The sequence below is a fragment of the Schistocerca gregaria genome, chromosome 8 (genome assembly GCF_023897955.1).
Source record: "Schistocerca gregaria isolate iqSchGreg1 chromosome 8, iqSchGreg1.2, whole genome shotgun sequence".
NCBI classification, from domain to species: domain Eukaryota; kingdom Metazoa; phylum Arthropoda; class Insecta; order Orthoptera; family Acrididae; genus Schistocerca; species Schistocerca gregaria.
Genome location: NC_064927.1, coordinates 16722501 through 16740432, shown reverse-complemented (window position 1 = coordinate 16740432; position 17932 = coordinate 16722501). Strand labels below are relative to the sequence as shown.

Below are 17932 nucleotides of genomic sequence, written 5' to 3'. Positions count from 1 at the left end.
AGATGTGTAGCCAAGCAGTAATGGGTCGCCATAGCTGCAAATATTAGTCGGTAATATGAAGTGTTGTCAGCTGAAGTCTGATTATCCAGACGACCGTAAGGACGAAGTACGCAAATGTACCGCTAGTTCGCGCCTCTTTAGCTCAGTGGTAGAGCACTGGACTAGTAAACCAAGGGTCGTGAGTTCCATCCTCAAAGGAAGAAGTCGAATTTTGGAAATCAGTTGCGCGTCGTGGCCGTATAGCAAACAGTATCTGTGATGACGAACAATTAGCGACATGCCTTTTATTAAGAATTACTCTCAGATGTGATTAAGGCGAATGGCGCAGATAAAGCCTTTGCCAAAGCGGTTCAGCATAAGGTGGGACGAGGCAGTCTGAATTACATTTTATAGATGTATTTCTCACATATGTCAGAGCCTCTCGCGGTCGTCGTCGTCGTCGTCGTCGTCGCCGCTGCCGCCGCATCTGCAGAAGTAGCAAATGGCCATCGTGGCAAATGCGGCGAGGCACGCCCTGCCTTCGATTCCGTATGCACAAAGTGTGTGGTCTTGTTTCCCAGTCTATATTTGGTCGGTCACGTAAGAGGTTGAATGTAACGAATGGGTGGGAAAGAGCAAGGGCAGCGGCTGTGTAGAACGAAAACACAAATTATCAGGGGTGTGAGCGTTTCGAGATGAGTCATATACAAGTTGCAATTGGTCGTCAGTGTCTGTGTGGCCTAATAGGTAATTCGTCGGACTTCGGATCTGAAGATTACAGGTTCGAATGCTGTCACGCTGGAGTTTTATCAGTTCTGAAAAAGAAACATACCGTTTTAATGTAGCATTTGAGCAGTACGAAACCGTCTGAATGTTGCTGTTGACCATTTTCTGCTTGGAGATGCTCTTGAGCTTGAAACACACACTAAAAGACCGGTGTTAACTAGCGAAATGGTCGGCTTAGTGCCGTCACCGCGAGTTTCCACTGGCACTTGCACATCTAAAACAACGTCGGAAAGTAACTCGTTCGCCTTTTAAGTCACATCAAGCATGAGTGTTAATTTTGACGCCACTAGCTCTGCAGGTTGTCATGCAATTCCTTACCTCTCAGAAATGATTATGAAATAAAAGTGAAGTACGTGACGAGTATGACGTTAGAAAAACATTAGGCAACATGGAGAGATTCTGTATGGGACCACCCAACCCAAACGAGTACTGTGTGACGTGCTGACCGGCAAGTATTCACCGAAGCAGCCCGGCTAGCTCAGTCGGTAGAGCATGAGACTCTTAATCTCAGGGTCGTGGGTTTGAGCCCCACGCTGGGCGAAACGGAATTTTGTTCCGCTGCAGATGTAAATTACCGTTTTTCTGATTAACGTGATGTAATGGAAATAGCAACTTTAAACTTTGCCTACGTCTCTGTCAGTCGCAAGGAAACTGTATTTGAAGGTGAAGGTGATTTTGTAGACATGTGTGAAAGACATGTTCTGAAATGCAAGTGTTGTTGTTTGGAGAGGACATCGGTTACGTGTCAGATGTGTAGCCAAGCAGTAATGGGTCGCCATAGCTGCAAATATTAGTCGGTAATATGAAGTGTTGTCAGCTGAAGTCTGATGATCCAGACGACCATAAGGACGAAGTACGCAAAGGTACCGCTAGGCCGCGCCTCTTTAGCTCAGTGGTAGAGCACTGGACCAGTAAACCAAGGGTCGTGAGTTCCATCAACAAACGAAGAAGTCGAATTTTGGAAATCAGTTGCGCGTCGTGGCCGTATAGCAAACAGTATCTGTGATGACGAACAATTAGCGATATGCCTTTATTAAGAATTACTCTCAGAAGTGATTAAGGCGAATGGCGCAGATAAAGCCTTTGCCAAAGCAGTTCAGCATAAGGTGGGACGAGGCAGTCTGAATTACATTTTATAGATGTATTTCTCACATATGTCAGAGCCTGTCGCGGTCGTCGTCGTCGTCGTCGTCGTCGTCGTCGCCGCCGCCGCCGCCGCCGCCGCTTCTGCAGAAGTAGCAAATGGCCATCGTGGCAAATGCGGCGAGGCACGCCCTGCCTTCGATTCCGTATGCACAAAGTGTGTGGTCTTGTTTCCCAGTCTATATTTGTTCGGTCACGTGAGAGGTTGAATGTAACGAATGGGTGGGAAAGAGCAAGGGCAGCGGCTGTGTAGAACGAAAACACAAATTATCAGGGGTGTGAGCGTTTCGAGATGAGTCATATACATGTTGCACTTGGTCGGCAGTGACTGTGTGGCCTAATGGATAAGGCGTCGGACTTCGGATCTGAAAATTACAGGTTCGAATGCTGTCACGCTCGTGTTTTATCAGTTCTGAAAAAGAAACATACCGTTTTAATGTAGCATTTGAGCAGTATGAAACCGTCTGAATGTTGCTGTTGACCATTTTCTGCTTGGAGATGCTCTTGAGTTTGAAACACACACTACAAGACCGGTGTTAACTAGCGAAATGGTCGGCAGAGTGCCGTCACCGCGAGTTTCCACTGGCACTTGCACATCTAAAACAACGTCGGAAAGTAACTCGTTCGCCTTTTGAGTCACATCAAGTATGAGTGTTAAATTTGACGCCACTAGCTCTGCAGGTTGTCATGCAATTCCTTTACCTCTCAGAAATGATTATGAAATAAAAGTGAAGTACGTGACGAGTGTGACGTTAGGAAAACATTAGGCAGCATGGAGAGATTCTGTATGGGACCACCCAACCCAAAGGAGTACTGTGTGACGTGCTGCCCGGCAAGTATTCACCAAAGCAGCCCGGCTAGCTGAGTCGGTAGAGCATGAGACTCCTAATGTCAGGGTCGGTGGTTCGAGCCCCACGCTGGGCGGAACGGAATCTTGTTCCGCTGCAGATGTAAATTACCGTCTTTCTGATTAACGTGATGTAATGGAAATAGCAACTTTAAACTTTGCCTACGTCTCTGTCAGTCGCAAGGAAACTGTATTTGAAGGTGAAGGTGATTTTGTAGACATGTGTGAAAGACATGTTCTGAAATGCAAGTGTTGTTGTTTAGAGAGGACATCGGTTACGTGTCAGATGTGTAGCCAAGCAGTAATGGGTCGCCATAGCTGCAAATATTAGTCGGTAATATGAAGTATTGTCAGCTGAAGTCTGATGATCCAGACGACGGTAAGGACGAAGTACGCAAAAGTTTCGCTAGGCCGCGCCTCTTTAGCTCAGTGGTAGAGCACTGGACTCGTAAACCAAGGGTCGTGAGTTGCATCCTCAAAGGAAGAAGTCGAATTTTGGAAATCAGTTGCGCGTCGTGGCCGTATAGCAAACAGTATATGTGATGACGAACAATTAGCGACATGCCTTTTATTAAGAATTACTCTCAGATGTGATTAAGGCGAATGGCGTAGATAAAGCCTTTGCCAAAGCGGTCCAGCATAAGGTGGGACGAGGCAGTCTGAATTACATTTTATAGATGTATTTCTCACATATGTCAGAGCCTCTCGCTGTCGTCGTGTTCGTCGTCGCCGCCGCCGCTTCTGCAGAAGTAGCAAATGGCCATCGTGGCAAATGCAGCGAGGCACGCCCTGCCTTCGATTCCGTATGCACAAAGTGTGTGGTCTTGTTTCCCAGTCTATATTTGTTCGGTCACGTGAGAGGTTGAATGTAACGAATGGGTTGGAAAGAGCAAGGGCAGCGGCTGTGTAGAAAAAAACACAAATTATCAGGGGTGTGAGCGTTTCGAGATGAGTCATATACAAGTTGCACTTGGTCGGCAGTGACTGTGTGGCCTAATGGATAAGGCGTCGGACTTCGGATCTGAAGATTACAGGTTCGAATGCTGTCACGCTCGTGTTTTATCAGTTCTGAAAAAGAAACATACCGTTTTAATGTAGCATTTGAGCAGTACGAAACCGTCTGAATGTTGCTGTTGACCATTTTCTGCTTGGAGATGCTCTTGAGTTTGAAACACACACTACAAGACCGGTGTTAACTAGCGAAATGGTCGGCAGAGTGCCGTCACCGCGAGTTTCCACTGGCACTTGCACATCTAAAACAACGTCGGAAAGTAACTCGTTCGCCTTTTGAGTCACATCAAGTATGAGTGTTAATTTTGACGCCACTAGCTCTGCAGGTTGTCATGCAATTCCTTTACCTCTCAGAAATGATTATGAAATAAAAGTGAAGTACGTGACGAGTGTGACGTTAGGAAAACATTAGGCAGCATGGAGAGATTCTGTATGGGACCACCCAACCCAAAGGAGTACTGTGTGACGTGCTGCCCGGCAAGTATTCACCAAAGCAGCCCGGCTAGCTGAGTCGGTAGAGCATGAGACTCCTAATGTCAGGGTCGGTGGTTCGAGCCCCACGCTGGGCGGAACGGAATCTTGTTCCGCTGCAGATGTAAATTACCGTCTTTCTGATTAACGTGATGTAATGGAAATAGCAACTTTAAACTTTGCCTACGTCTCTGTCAGTCGCAAGGAAACTGTATTTGAAGGTGAAGGAGATTTTGTAGACATGTGTGAAAGACATGTTCTGAAATGCAAGTGTTGTTGTTTGGAGAGGACATCGGTTACGTGTCAGATGTGTAGCCAAGCAGTAATGGGTCGCCATAGCTGCAAATATTAGTCGGTAATATGAAGTGTTGTCAGCTGAAGTCTGATGATCCAGACGACCGTAAGGACGAAGTACGCAAAGGTACCGCTAGGCCGCGCCTCTTTAGCTCAGTGGTAGAGCACTGGACTAGTAAACGAAGGGTCGTGAGTTCCATCCTCAAAGGAAGAAGTCGAATTTTGGAAATCAGTTGCGCGTCGTGGCCGTATAGCAAACAGTATCTGTGATGACGAACAATTAGCGACATGCCTTTTATTAAGAATTACTCTCAGATGTGATTAAGGCGAATGGCGCAGATAAAGCCTTTGCCAAAGCGGTTCAGCATAAGTTGGGACGAGGCAGTCTGAATTACATTTTATAGATGTATTTCTCACATATGTCAGAGCCTCTCGCGGTCGTCGTCGTCGTCGTCGTCGTCGTCGTCGTCGTCGTCGTCGCCGCTGCCGCCGCATCTGCAGAAGTAGCAAATGGCCATCGTGGCAAATGCGGCGAGGCACGCCCTGCCTTCGATTCCGTATGCACAAAGTGTGTGGTCTTGTTTCCCAGTCTATATTTGGTCGGTCACGTAAGAGGTTAAATGTAACGAATGGGTGGGAAAGAGCAAGGGCAGCGGCTGTGTAGAAGGAAAACACAAATTATCAGGGGTGTGAGCGTTTCGAGATGAGTCATATACAAGTTGCACTTGGGTCAGTGACTGTGTGGCATAATAGATAAGGCGTCGGACTTCGGATCTGAAGATTACAGGTTCGAATGCTGTCACGCTCGTGTTTTATCAGTTCTGAAAAAGAAACATACCGTTTTAATGTAGCATTTGAGCAGTACGAAACCGTCTGAATGTTGCTGTTGACCATTTTCTGCTTGGAGATGCTCTTGAGCTTGAAACACACACTACAAGACCGGTGTTAACTAGCGAAATGGTCGGCAGAGTGCCGTCACCGCGAGTTTCCACTGGCACTTGCACATCTAAAACAACGTCGGAAAGTAACTCGTTCGCCTTTTGAGTCACATCAAGTATGAGTGTTAATTTTGACGCCACTAGCTCTGCAGGTTGTCATGCAATTCCTTACCTCTCAGAAATGATTATGAAATAAAAGTGAAGTACGTACCGAGTGTGACGTTAGAAAAACATTAGGCAACATGGAGAGATTCTGTATGGGACCACCCAACCCAAACGAGTACTGTGTGACGTGCTGCCCGGGAAGTATTCACCGAAGCAGCCCGGCTAGCTCAGTCGGTAGAGCATGAGACTCTTAATCTCAGGGTCGTGGGTTCGAGCCCCACGCTGGCCGAAACGGAATTTTGTTCCGCTGCAGATGTAAATTACCGTTTTTCTGATTAACGTGATGTAATGGAAATAGCAACTTTAAACTTTGCCTACGTCTCTGTCAGTCGCAAGGAAACTGTATTTGAAGGTGAAGGTGATTTTGTAGACATGTGTGAAAGACATGTTCTGAAATGCAAGTGTTGTTGTTTGGAGAGGACATCGGTTACGTGTCAGATGTGTAGCCAAGCAGTAATGGGTCGCCATAGCTGCAAATATTAGTCGGTAATATGAAGTGTTGTCAGCTGAAGTCTGATGATCCAGACGACCGTAAGGACGAAGTACGCAAAGGTACCGCTAGGCCGCGCCTCTTTAGCTCAGTGGTAGAGCACTGGACCAGTAAACCAAGGGTCGTGAGTTCCATCAACAAACGAAGAAGTCGAATTTTGGAAATCAGTTGCGCGTCGTGGCCGTATAGCAAACAGTATCTGTGATGACGAACAATTAGCGATATGCCTTTATTAAGAATTACTCTCAGAAGTGATTAAGGCGAATGGCGCAGATAAAGCCTTTGCCAAAGCGGTTCAGCATAAGGTGGGACGAGGCAGTCTGAATTACATTTTATAGATGTATTTCTCACATATGTCAGAGCCTGTCGCGGTCGTCGTCGTCGTCGTCGTCGTCGTCGTCGTCGTCGTCGTCGTCGCCGCCGCCGCCGCTTCTGCAGAAGTAGCAAATGGCCATCGTGGCAAATGCGGCGAGGCACGCCCTGCCTTCGAATTCCGTATGCACGAAGTGTGTGGTCTTGTTTTCCAGTCTATATTTGGTCGGTCACGTAAGAGGTTGAATGTAACGAATGGGTGGGAAAGAGCAAGGGCAGCGGCTGTGTAGAAGGAAAACACAAGATATCAGGGGTGTGAGCGTTTCGAGATGAGTCATATACAAGTTGCACTTGGGTCAGTGACTGTGTGGCATAATAGATAAGGCGTCGGACTTCGGATCTGAAGATTACAGGTTCGAATGCTGTCACGCTCGTGTTTTATCAGTTCTGAAAAAGAAACATACCGTTTTAATGTAGCATTTGAGCAGTACGAAACCGTCTGAATGTTGCTGTTGACCATTTTCTGCTTGGAGATGCTCTTGAGCTTGAAACACACACTACAAGACCGGTGTTAACTAGCGAAATGGTCGGCAGAGTGCCGTCACCGCGAGTTTCCACTGGCACTTGCACATCTAAAACAACGTCGGAAAGTAACTCGTTCGCCTTTTGAGTCACATCAAGTATGAGTGTTAATTTTGACGCCACTAGCTCTGCAGGTTGTCATGCAATTCCTTACCTCTCAGAAATGATTATGAAATAAAAGTGAAGTACGTACCGAGTGTGTCGTTAGAAAAACATTAGGCAACATGGAGAGATTCTGTATGGGACCACCCAACCCAAACGAGTACTGTGTGACGTGCTGCCCGGGAAGTATTCACCGAAGCAGCCCGGCTAGCTCAGTCGGTAGAGCATGAGACTCTTAATCTCAGGGTCGTGGGTTCGAGCCCCACGCTGGGCGAAACGGAATTTTGTTCCGCTGCAGATGTAAATTACCGTTTTTCTGATTAACGTGATGTAATGGAAATAGCAACTTTAAACTTTGCCTACGTCTCTGTCAGTCGCAAGGAAACTGTATTTGAAGGTGAAGGTGATTTTGTAGACATGTGTGAAAGACATGTTCTGAAATGCAAGTGTTGTTGTTTGGAGAGGACATCGGTTACGTGTCAGATGTGTAGCCAAGCAGTAATGGGTCGCCATAGCTGCAAATATTAGTCGGTAATATGAAGTGTTGTCAGCTGAAGTCTGATGATCCAGACGACCGTAAGGACGAAGTACGCAAAGGTACCGCTAGGCCGCGCCTCATTAGCTCAGTGGTAGAGCACTGGTCTAGCAAACGAAATGTCGTGAGTTCCATCCTCAAAGGAAGAAGTCGAATTTTGGAAATCAGTTGCGCGTCGTGGCCGTATAGCAAACAGTATCTGTGATGACGAACAATTAGCGACATGCCTTTTATTAAGAATTACTCTCAGATGTGATTAAGGCGAATGGCGCAGATAAAGCCTTTGCCAAAGCGGTTCAGCATAAGGTGGGACGAGGCAGTCTGAATTACATTTTATAGATGTATTTCTCACATATGTCAGAGCCTCTCGCGGTCGTCGTCGTCGTCGTCGTCGTCGCCGCCGCCGCCGCCGCTTCTGCAGAAGTAGCAAATGGCCATCGTGGCAAATGCGGCGAGGCACGCCCTGCCTTCGATTCCGTATGCACGAAGTGTGTGGTCTTGTTTTCCAGTCTATATTTGGTCGGTCACGTAAGAGGTTGAATGTAACGAATGGGTGGGAAAGAGCAAGGGCAGCGGCTGTGTAGAACGAAAACACAAATAATCAGGGGTGTGAGCGTTTCGAGATGAGTCATATACAAGTTGCACTTGGTCGTCAGTGACTGTGTGGCCTAATAGATAAGGCGTCGGACTTCGGATCGGAAGATTACAGGTTCGAATGCTGTCACGCTCGTGTTTTATCAGTTCTGAAAAGGAAAAATACCGTTTTAATGTAGCATTTGAGCAGTACGAAACCGTCTGAATGTTGCTGTTGACCATTTTCTGCTTGGAGATGCTCTTGAGCTTGAAACACACACTACAAGACCGGTGTTAACTAGCGAAATGGTCGGCAGAGTGCCGTCACCGCGAGTTTCCACTGGCACTTGCACATCTAAAACAACGTTGGAAAGTAACTCGTTCGCCTTTTGAGTCACATCAAGTATGAGTGGTTATTTTGACGCCACTAGCTCTGCAGGTTGTCATGCAATTCCTTACCTCTCAGAAATGATTATGAAATAAAAGTGAAGTACGTGACGAGTGTGACGTTAGGAAAACATTAGGCAACATGGAGAGATTCTGTATGGGACCACCCAACCCAAACGAGTACTGTGTGACGTGCTGCCCGGCAAGTATTCACCGAAGCAGCCCGGCTAGCTCCGTCGGTAGAGCATGAGACTCTTAATCTCAGGGTCGTGGGTTGGAGCCCCACGCTATGCGAAACGGAATTTTGTTCCGCTGCAGATGTAAATTACCGTTTTTCTGATTAACGTGATGTAATGGAAATAGCAACTTTAAACTTTGCCTACGTCTCTGTCAGTCGCAAGGAAACTGTATTTGAAGGTGAAGGTGATTTTGTAGACATGTGTGAAAGACATGTTCTGAAATGCAAGTGTTGTTGTTTGGAGAGGACATCGGTTACGTGTCAGATGTGTAGCCAAGCAGTAATGGGTCGCCATAGCAGCAAATATTAGTCGGTAATATGAAGTGTTGTCAGCTGAAGTCTGATGATCCAGACGACCGTAAGGACGAAGTACGCAAAGGTATCGCTAGGCCGCGCCTCTTTAGCTTAGTGGTAGAGCACTGGACTAATAAACCAAGGGTCGTGAGTTCCATCCTCAAAGGAAGAAATCGAATTTTGGAAATCAGTTGCGCGTCGTGGCCGTATAGCAAACAGTATCTGTGATGACGAACAATTAGCGACATGCCTTTTATTAAGAATTACTCTCAGATGTGATTAAGGCGAATGGCGCAGATAAAGCCTTTGCCAAAGCGGTTCAGCATAAGGTGGGTCGAGGCAGTCTGAATTACATTTTATAGATGTATTTCTCACATATGTCAGAGCCTCTCGCGGTCGTCGTCGTCGTCGTCGTCGTCGTCGTCGCCGCCGCCGCCGCCGCTTCTGCAGAAGTAGCAAATGGCCATCGTGGCAAATGCGGCGAGGCACGCCCTGCCTTCGATTCCGTATGCACGAAGTGTGTGGTCTTGTTTCCCAGTCTATATTTGGTCGGTCACGTAAGAGGTTGAATGTAACGAATGGGTGGGAAAGAGCAAGGGCAGCGGCTGTGTAGAACGAAAACACAAATAATCAGGGGTGTGAGCGTTTCGAGATGAGTCATATACAAGTTGCACTTGGTCGTCAGTGACTGTGTGGCCTAATAGATAAGGCGTCGGACTTCGGATCTGAAGATTACAGGTTCGAATGCTGTTACGCTCGTGTTTTATCAGTTCTGAAAAAGAAACATACCGTTTTAATGTAGCATTTGAGCAGTACGAAACCGTCTGAATGTTGCTGTTGACCATTTTCTGCTTGGAGATGCTCTTGAGCTTGAAACACACACTACAAGACCGGTGTTAACTAGCGAAATGGTCGGCAGAGTGCCGTCACCGCGAGTTTCCACTGGCACTTGCACATCTAAAACAACGTCGGAAAGTAACTCGTTCGCCTTTTGAGTCACATCAAGTATGAGTGTTAATTTTGACGCCACTAGCTCTGCAGGTTGTCATGCAATTCCTTACCTCTCAGAAATGATTATGAAATAAAAGTGAAGTACGTGACGAGTGTGACGTTAGGAAAACATTAGGCAACATGGAGAGCTTCTGTATGGGACCACCCAACCCAAACGAGTACTGTGTGACGTGCTGCCCGACAAGTATTCACCGAAGCAGCCCGGCTAGCTCCGTCGGTAGAGCATGAGACTCTTAATCTCAGGGTCGTGGGTTCGAGCCCCACGCTGGGCGAAACGGAATTTTGTTCCGCTGCAGATGTAAATTACCGTTTTTCTGATTAACGTGATGTAATGGAAATAGCAACTTTAAACTTTGCCTACGTCTCTGTCAGTCGCAAGGAAACTGTATTTGAAGGTGAAGGTGATTTTGTAGACATGTGTGAAAGACATGTTCTGAAATGCAAGTGTTGTTGTTTGGAGAGGACATCGGTTACGTGTCAGATGTGTAGCCAAGCAGTAATGGGTCGCCATAGCTGCAAATATTAGTCGGTAATATGAAGTGTTGTCAGCTGAAGTCTGATGATCCAGACGACCGTAAGGACGAAGTACGCAAAGGTACCGCTAGGCCGCGCCTCTTTAACTCAGTGGTAGAGCACTGGACTAGTAAACCAAGGGTCGTGAGTTCCATCCACAAAGGAAGAAGTCGAATTTTGGAAATCAGTTGCGCGTCGTGGCCGTATAGCAAACAGTATCTGTGATGACGAACAATTAGCGACATGCCTTTTATTAAGAATTACTCTCAGAAGTGATTAAGGCGAATGGCGCAGATAAAGCCTTTGCCAAAGCGGTTCAGCATAAGGTGGGACGAGGCAGTCTGAATTACATTTTATAGATGTATTTCTCACATATGTCAGAGCCTCTCGCGGTCGTCGTCGTCGTCGTCGTCGTCGTCGCCGCCGCCGCCGCCGCTTCTGCAGAAGTAGCAAATGGCCATCGTGGCAAATGCGGCGAGGCACGCCCTGCCTTCGATTCCGTATGCACGAAGTGTGTGGTCTTGTTTCCCAGTCTATATTTGGTCGGTCACGTAAGAGGTTGAATGTAACGAATGGGTGGGAAAGAGCAAGGGCAGCGGCTGTGTAGAACGAAAACACAAATAATCAGGGGTGTGAGCGTTTCGAGATGAGTCATATACAAGTTGCACTTGGTCGTCAGTGACTGTGTGGCCTAATAGATAAGGCGTCGGACTTCGGATCGGAAGATTACAGGTTCGAATGCTGTCACGCTCGTGTTTTATCAGTTCTGAAAAGGAAAAATACCGTTTTAATGTAGCATTTGAGCAGTACGAAACCGTCTGAATGTTGCTGTTGACCATTTTCTGCTTGGAGATGCTCTTGAGCTTGAAACACACACTACAAGACCGGTGTTAACTAGCGAAATGGTCGGCAGAGTGCCGTCACCGCGAGTTTCCACTGGCACTTGCACATCTAAAACAACGTTGGAAAGTAACTCGTTCGCCTTTTGAGTCACATCAAGTATGAGTGGTTATTTTGACGCCACTAGCTCTGCAGGTTGTCATGCAATTCCTTACCTCTCAGAAATGATTATGAAATAAAAGTGAAGTACGTGACGAGTGTGACGTTAGGAAAACATTAGGCAACATGGAGAGATTCTGTATGGGACCACCCAACCCAAACGAGTACTGTGTGACGTGCTGCCCGGCAGGTATTCACCGAAGCAGCCCGGCTAGCTCCGTCGGTAGAGCATGAGACTCTTAATCTCAGGGTCGTGGGTTGGAGCCCCACGCTATGCGAAACGGAATTTTGTTCCGCTGCAGATGTAAATTACCGTTTTTCTGATTAACGTGATGTAATGGAAATAGCAACTTTAAACTTTGCCTACGTCTCTGTCAGTCGCAAGGAAACTGTATTTGAAGGTGAAGGTGATTTTGTAGACATGTGTGAAAGACATGTTCTGAAATGCAAGTGTTGTTGTTTGGAGAGGACATCGGTTACGTGTCAGATGTGTAGCCAAGCAGTAATGGGTCGCCATAGCAGCAAATATTAGTCGGTAATATGAAGTGTTGTCAGCTGAAGTCTGATGATCCAGACGACCGTAAGGACGAAGTACGCAAAGGTATCGCTAGGCCGCGCCTCTTTAGCTTAGTGGTAGAGCACTGGACTAATAAACCAAGGGTCGTGAGTTCCATCCTCAAAGGAAGAAATCGAATTTTGGAAATCAGTTGCGCGTCGTGGCCGTATAGCAAACAGTATCTGTGATGACGAACAATTAGCGACATGCCTTTTATTAAGAATTACTCTCAGATGTGATTAAGGCGAATGGCGCAGATAAAGCCTTTGCCAAAGCGGTTCAGCATAAGGTGGGTCGAGGCAGTCTGAATTACATTTTATAGATGTATTTCTCACATATGTCAGAGCCTCTCGCGGTCGTCGTCGTCGTCGTCGTCGTCGTCGTCGCCGCCGCCGCCGCCGCTTCTGCAGAAGTAGCAAATGGCCATCGTGGCAAATGCGGCGAGGCACGCCCTGCCTTCGATTCCGTATGCACGAAGTGTGTGGTCTTGTTTCCCAGTCTATATTTGGTCGGTCACGTAAGAGGTTGAATGTAACGAATGGGTGGGAAAGAGCAAGGGCAGCGGCTGTGTAGAACGAAAACACAAATAATCAGGGGTGTGAGCGTTTCGAGATGAGTCATATACAAGTTGCACTTGGTCGTCAGTGACTGTGTGGCCTAATAGATAAGGCGTCGGACTTCGGATCTGAAGATTACAGGTTCGAATGCTGTTACGCTCGTGTTTTATCAGTTCTGAAAAAGAAACATACCGTTTTAATGTAGCATTTGAGCAGTACGAAACCGTCTGAATGTTGCTGTTGACCATTTTCTGCTTGGAGATGCTCTTGAGCTTGAAACACACACTACAAGACCGGTGTTAACTAGCGAAATGGTCGGCAGAGTGCCGTCACCGCGAGTTTCCACTGGCACTTGCACATCTAAAACAACGTCGGAAAGTAACTCGTTCGCCTTTTGAGTCACATCAAGTATGAGTGTTAATTTTGACGCCACTAGCTCTGCAGGTTGTCATGCAATTCCTTACCTCTCAGAAATGATTATGAAATAAAAGTGAAGTACGTGACGAGTGTGACGTTAGGAAAACATTAGGCAACATGGAGAGCTTCTGTATGGGACCACCCAACCCAAACGAGTACTGTGTGACGTGCTGCCCGACAAGTATTCACCGAAGCAGCCCGGCTAGCTCCGTCGGTAGAGCATGAGACTCTTAATCTCAGGGTCGTGGGTTCGAGCCCCACGCTGGGCGAAACGGAATTTTGTTCCGCTGCAGATGTAAATTACCGTTTTTCTGATTAACGTGATGTAATGGAAATAGCAACTTTAAACTTTGCCTACGTCTCTGTCAGTCGCAAGGAAACTGTATTTGAAGGTGAAGGTGATTTTGTAGACATGTGTGAAAGACATGTTCTGAAATGCAAGTGTTGTTGTTTGGAGAGGACATCGGTTACGTGTCAGATGTGTAGCCAAGCAGTAATGGGTCGCCATAGCTGCAAATATTAGTCGGTAATATGAAGTGTTGTCAGCTGAAGTCTGATGATCCAGACGACCGTAAGGACGAAGTACGCAAAGGTACCGCTAGGCCGCGCCTCATTAGCTCAGTGGTAGAGCACTGGTCTAGCAAACGAAATGTCGTGAGTTCCATCCTCAAAGGAAGAAGTCCAATTTTGGAAATCAGTTGCGCGTCGTGGCCGTATAGCAAACAGTATCTGTGATGACGAACAATTAGCGACATGCCTTTTATTAAGAATTACTCTCAGATGTGATTAAGGCGAATGGCGCAGATAAAGCCTTTGCCAAAGCGGTTCAGCATTTCTCTCCCTTCTCTCCCTCCCTCCCCTCCCCTTTCTCCTTGGGCTTCCACTCCCCCTACCCTCCCCCTTCTCCTCCATCCCTCTCCTCCACTGGCATCTTCCCCTCCCCCTCTCTCTCCTCTTCCCCACACCTTTTCCCCTTGGCAGGCCACGACTCTGCTGTCTTCCATCAGTTACTTTCATCGTCCTACGCCGAAGACCATCGCATGTGTTTGTGCCTCGACTCTCCTGCAGTGTGTTTGTGTTTCGTCGTTTGTGCTCCGCTGGTTCACGTGTGGCCATCTGCCATCTGCGTTTGTGCACCGTGTTTCTCCGCTTTTATCCATTGTGCTACGCACGTGACCGACTCCGTTTTAACTCTGTTTTGTCTACTGTTTGTACCCCGCCGTCTTGATTGTTTTTATATCTCACTCATCTCTGTTCTGTGTATACTCTGAGGCCGAAGAGCGGCATACTTGGTCCGCTGCCGGCCTACCTGTTTGTCACAGGTATTAAAATCACAATAAAGGAAAAAAAAAAAAAAAAAAAAAAAAAGCGGTTCAGCATAAGGTGGGACGAGGCAGTCTGAATTACATTTTATAGATGTATTTCTCACATATGTCAGAGCCTCTCGCGGTCGTCGTCGTCGTCGTCGTCGTCGTCGTCGCCGCCGCCGCCGCTTCTGCAGAAGTAGCAAATGGCCATCGTGGCAAATGCGGCGAGGCACGCCCTGCCTTCGATTCCGTATGCACGAAGTGTGTGGTCTTGTTTCCCAGTCTATATTTGGTCGGTCACGTAAGAGGTTGAATGTAACGAATGGGTGGGAAAGAGCAAGGGCAGCGGCTGTGTAGAACGAAAACACAAATAATCAGGGGTGTGAGCGTTTCGAGATGAGTCATATACAAGTTGCACTTGGTCGTCAGTGACTGTGTGGCCTAATAGATAAGGCGTCGGACTTCGGATCTGAAGATTACAGGTTCGAATGCTGTTACGCTCGTGTTTTATCAGTTCTGAAAAAGAAACATACCGTTTTAATGTAGCATTTGAGCAGTACGAAACCGTCTGAATGTTGCTGTTGACCATTTTCTGCTTGGAGATGCTCTTGAGCTTGAAACACACACTACAAGACCGGTGTTAACTAACGAAATGGTCGGCAGAGTGCCGTCACCGCGAGTTTCCACTGGCACTTGCACATCTAAAACAACGTCGGAAAGTAACTCGTTCGCCTTTTGAGTCACATCAAGTATGAGTGTTAATTTTGACGCCACTAGCTCTGCAGGTTGTCATGCAATTCCTTACCTCTCAGAAATGATTATGAAATAAAAGTGAAGTACGTGACGAGTGTGACGTTAGGAAAACATTAGGCAACATGGAGAGCTTCTGTATGGGACCACCCAACCCAAACGAGTACTGTGTGACGTGCTGCCCGGCAAGTATTCACCGAAGCAGCGCGGCTAGCTCAGTCGGTAGAGCATGAGACTCTTAATCTCAGGGTCGTGGGTTCGAGCCCCACGCTGGGCGAAACGGAATTTTGTTCCGCTGCAGATGTAAATTACCGTTTTTCTGATTAACGTGATGTAATGGAAATAGCAACTTTAAACTTTGCCTACGTCTCTGTCAGTCGCAAGGAAACTGTATTTGAAGGTGAAGGTGATTTTGTAGACATGTGTGAAAGACATGTTCTGAAATGCAAGTGTTGTTGTTTGGAGAGGACATCGGTTACGTGTCAGATGTGTAGCCAAGCAGTAATGGGTCGCCATAGCTGCAAATATTAGTCGGTAATATGAAGTGTTGTCAGCTGAAGTCTGATGATCCAGACGACCGTAAGGACGAAGTACGCAAAGGTACCGCTAGGCCGCGCCTCTTTAACTCAGTGGTAGAGCACTGGACTAGTAAACCAAGGGTCGTGAGTTCCATCCTCAAAGGAAGAAGTCGAATTTTGGAAATCAGTTGCGCGTCGTGGCCGTATAGCAAACAGTATCTGTGATGACGAACAATTAGCGACATTCCTTTTATTAAGAATTACTCTCAGATGTGATTAAGGCGAATGGCGCAGATAAAGCCTTTGCCAAAGCGGTTCAGCATAAGGTGGGACGAGGCAGTCTGAATTACATTTTATAGATGTATTTCTCACATATGTCAGAGCCTCTCGCGGTCGTCGTCGTCGTCGTCGTCGTCGTCGCCGCCGCCGCTTCTGCAGAAGTAGCAAATGGCCATCGTGGCAAATGCGGCGAGGCACGCCCTGCCTTCGATTCCGTATGCACGAAGTGTGTGGTCTTGTTTCCCAGTCTATATTTGGTCGGTCACGTAAGAGGTTGAATGTAACGAATGGGTGGGAAAGAGCAAGGGCAGCGGCTGTGTAGAACGAAAACACAAATAATCAGGGGTGTGAGCGTTTCGAGATGAGTCATATACAAGTTGCACTTGGTCGTCAGTGACTGTGTGGCCTAATAGATAAGGCGTCGGACTTCGGATCTGAAGATTACAGGTTCGAATGCTGTCACGCTCTTGTTTTATCAGTTCTGAAAAGGAAAAATACCGTTTTAATGTAGCATTTGAGCAGTACGAAACCGTCTGAATGTTGCTGTTGATCATTTTCTGCTTGGAGATGCTCTTGAGCTTGAAACACACACTACAAGACCGGTGTTAACTAGCGAAATGGTCGGCAGAGTGCCGTCACCGCGAGTTTCCACTGGCACTTGCACATCTAAAACAACGTCGGAAAGTAACTCGTTCGCCTTTTGAGTCACATCAAGTATGAGTGTTAATTTTGACGCCACTAGCTCTGCAGGTTGTCATGCAATTCCTTACCTCTCAGAAATGATTATGAAATAAAAGTGAAGTACGTGACGAGTGTGACGTTAGGAAAACATTAGGCAACATGGAGAGATTCTGTATGGGACCACCCAACCCAAACGAGTACTGTGTGACGTGCTGCCCGGCAAGTATTCACCGAAGCAGCCCGGCTAGCTCAGTCGGTAGAGCATGAGACTCTTAATCTCAGGGTCGTGGGTTCGAGCCCCACGCTGGGCGAAACGGAATTTTGTTCCGCTGCAGATGTAAATTACCGTTTTTCTGATTAACGTGATGTAATGGAAATAGCAACTTTAAACTTTGCCTACGTCTCTGTCAGTCGCAAGGAAACTGTATTTGAAGGTGAAGGTGATTTTGTAGACATGTGTGAAAGACATGTTCTGAAATGCAAGTGTTGTTGTTTGGAGAGGACATCGGTTACGTGTCAGATGTGTAGCCAAGCAATAATGGGTCGCCATTGCTGCAAATATTAGTCGGTAATATGAAGTGTTGTCAGCTGAAGTCTGATGATCCAGACGACCGTAAGGACGAAGTACGCAAAGGTACCGCTAGGCCGCGCCTCTTTAACTCAGTGGTAGAGCACTGGACTAGTAAACCAAGGGTCGTGAGTTCCATCCTCAAAGGAAGAAGTCGAATTTTGGAAATCAGTTGCGCGTCGTGGCCGTATAGCAAACAGTATCTGTGATGACGAACAATTAGCGACATGCCTTTTATTAAGAATTACTCTCAGATGTGATTAAGGCGAATGGCGCAGATAAAGCCTTTGCCAAAGCGGTTCAGCATAAGGTGGGACGAGGCAGTCTGAATTACATTTTATAGATGTATTTCTCACATATGTCAGAGCCTCTCGCGGTCGTCGTCGTCGTCGTCGTCGTCGCCGCCGCCGCTTCTGCAGAAGTAGCAAATGGCCATCGTGGCAAATGCGGCGAGGCACGCCCTGCCTTCGATTCCGTATGCACGAAGTGTGTGGTCTTGTTTCCCAGTCTATATTTGGTCGGTCACGTAAGAGGTTGAATGTAACGAATGGGTGGGAAAGAGCAAGGGCAGCGGCTGTGTAGAACGAAAACACAAATAATCAGGGGTGTGAGCGTTTCGAGATGAGTCA

The 17932-nt window shown here is 47.1% G+C and overlaps 9 non-coding genes across 9 annotated transcripts; all 9 read left to right on the top strand.

Moving 5' to 3' along the window:
• Positions 1-1232: 1232 nt before the first annotated feature.
• Trnak-cuu (transfer RNA lysine (anticodon CUU)) lies at positions 1233-1305 on the top strand. The gene has a single exon. It is a non-coding gene; the product is annotated as a tRNA-Lys (tRNA).
• Positions 1306-5790: 4485 nt separating this feature from the next.
• On the top strand, positions 5791-5863 carry Trnak-cuu (transfer RNA lysine (anticodon CUU)). The gene has a single exon. It is a non-coding gene; the product is annotated as a tRNA-Lys (tRNA).
• A 1458-nt stretch (positions 5864-7321) lies between these two features.
• On the top strand, positions 7322-7394 carry Trnak-cuu (transfer RNA lysine (anticodon CUU)). Its single transcript has one exon. It is a non-coding gene; the product is annotated as a tRNA-Lys (tRNA).
• Positions 7395-8836: 1442 nt separating this feature from the next.
• Trnak-cuu (transfer RNA lysine (anticodon CUU)) lies at positions 8837-8909 on the top strand. Its single transcript has one exon. It is a non-coding gene; the product is annotated as a tRNA-Lys (tRNA).
• A 1448-nt stretch (positions 8910-10357) lies between these two features.
• On the top strand, positions 10358-10430 carry Trnak-cuu (transfer RNA lysine (anticodon CUU)). Its single transcript has one exon. It is a non-coding gene; the product is annotated as a tRNA-Lys (tRNA).
• Positions 10431-11875: 1445 nt separating this feature from the next.
• Positions 11876-11948, top strand: Trnak-cuu (transfer RNA lysine (anticodon CUU)). The gene has a single exon. It is a non-coding gene; the product is annotated as a tRNA-Lys (tRNA).
• A 1448-nt stretch (positions 11949-13396) lies between these two features.
• Positions 13397-13469, top strand: Trnak-cuu (transfer RNA lysine (anticodon CUU)). The gene has a single exon. It is a non-coding gene; the product is annotated as a tRNA-Lys (tRNA).
• Positions 13470-15461: 1992 nt separating this feature from the next.
• Trnak-cuu (transfer RNA lysine (anticodon CUU)) lies at positions 15462-15534 on the top strand. Its single transcript has one exon. It is a non-coding gene; the product is annotated as a tRNA-Lys (tRNA).
• Positions 15535-16973: 1439 nt separating this feature from the next.
• Trnak-cuu (transfer RNA lysine (anticodon CUU)) lies at positions 16974-17046 on the top strand. The gene has a single exon. It is a non-coding gene; the product is annotated as a tRNA-Lys (tRNA).
• The last annotated feature ends 886 nt before the right edge of the window (positions 17047-17932 follow it).